Source organism: Phodopus roborovskii, unplaced genomic scaffold, assembly GCF_943737965.1.
Source record: "Phodopus roborovskii unplaced genomic scaffold, PHOROB, whole genome shotgun sequence".
NCBI lineage: Eukaryota > Metazoa > Chordata > Mammalia > Rodentia > Cricetidae > Phodopus > Phodopus roborovskii.
The window spans coordinates 14554526-14556630 of NW_026125391.1; positions in this window are offsets into that span (position 1 = coordinate 14554526).

The window sequence follows — 2105 nt, forward strand, 5'->3', positions numbered from 1 at the left end:
ATTTTGGAGCCTTCACTCTAGGTACCTTTGCATTCAGAGCATCAGAAGTCACCGACCATGAACTGATTCTAAGTGCTAATGTCCCAGGCACAGTGTTGGCAATTGGCCAAGAGCAAAAGCAAAGTCTGTGCCTCTTAGTGCAAACAGCAAGCCCAATCCACTTTGTGAACAAGTTCTGATGCGAGCCAGCAGGAGGCTTAGAAGTGAGGAGGAAAGAGAAAGAGGGGATAAAAACCAGGAACACAGGCTGAGAAGGAGACTCGACTCGGAAGGAAGACTGAAAGTTGTGGTAAAGTTCAAGATTACTCTAGAGAAAGAAGCACACACTAGCAGAGGCCAGTTCACGGGGAAAATTAGAGGCTGTTCGCAAGCGGTCATGGGAAGGAAACGCGGGTAATCAAAGAGAGATCAGTAGAGGCCAAGTCAGCCTCTGGTTCCTGTTACAATGTGAAGGCTGAAACATGCTGCAAAGTCTCTGTGGTAGGAGAGGGCACAATGTAACAAGATACAATCGAGGATGAGATAACTGTTAATCACTGTGATTTAAGTCAGAGAACAAAACAGGGCCTCCTGGGTAAGTATGCAGAACTAAGATTAGGAGAGCAGTGTTCATATTGGACAATAAGTGGCAGTCACAGAAGAAATGGAAAGGTCTAAAAGTGGAAGTCCCATTTTTGATGTGGTTAGCTATATAAATAAAAGACACTTAGATTGTGGTACATAAGTGTACATAATTATTTTCTCATTTGTAGGATGAGGATAATAATAATAATAGTTAATGCCTCAAATAATTGGGAGTAGTAAACTGATAATGTACATAAAAGGTTTTATAAATTGATCTCCTTAAATTATAGAAACAAAGTAGAGAGAGACATTAATACAAATTTTTGATACCTTATATCAGCAGTTTTCAACTTTCTTAATGCTGAGAATCTTTAATATAGTTCCTCATGTTGTGATGACCCCACAACCACAAATTATTTCATCATTACTCCCTAACTGTAATTTTTCTACTGTTACGAATAAAATATAAATATTTTGGGAGATCAAGTTTTGCCAAAAAAAAAAAAAAAAAAAAAGTCTCGACCCACAGGTTGAGAACCATTGACTTACATGGAAAAATATTATTTTATTAATGATTAATTGATTCACTTATCTGTGTGTTTTGTGGTACTATAGATTGAGCCTGAGGCCACATATATGCAAGTGTCTCACACTGAGCTATATTCCCAGCCCCAGAAAACATTAGCTGTTAAAATAATAACTGCCATGTGTTGAACCCCTGAAATATGTCAGATACATCAAAAGAAGTTTTGAAACTTTTGAACATTTTCAATCTTTAATATTTTAAACATGGGTATCATTGTCTCAATATATAACAGAGGTTCAAAAAGGTTAAGTCACTTATCCACAGTCTCCTTAGAAAGGACCTTGTCATTCATGAACTATGCAAACAAAGGCATAGTTCGTACATAGTTCCCTTTGACTGCCAGGAACCACAGGAATACAAATGGAAAATATATTTGATTTTCACAAATTAAAACCATTTTTTGAGGTCTTACAAAAAAAAAGACTCTGGTGTATAAATTAGATGGGCCTTGATTAGAATTAAAGGGAATTAAAGGGCTTTGGGTCTGCCCACTGTTCCAATACCGGATCTTTGGAACTACCTCTAGAAAAAAAAAAAAATAGGTTGAGATCGACTCTCAAGAACTGTTTAGTACATAAGCCAACTTAACGTATTGGTTTTTGGCTGTACATCTTGAACCCCAGCATTTGGGAGGCAGAAGTAAGTGTATCTCTGTGAGTTCAAGGTGAGCCTGGTCCCCATACCAACTTCCAAGCCAGCCAGGTTTACATAGTGAGATACTATCTCCAAAATAAAAATAAAAATAAGAAACCCTTGCTTACTTACCCAAAGGAGCTGTGTCAGCTCTTTGAAGGAAAGAGTGGTATCACATGGCAAAATGTGACCTAGGTCCCTTAATCCTGCCTCTTTTGATCTCAAAAGGTGGTAACATTCAGTTCGGAGCTCACTCATCTGTAAATTGCATCACATTATCTCTGAGTTATTTAAAAAGCAAGCTCTGTTTGGTTTCAGGCAT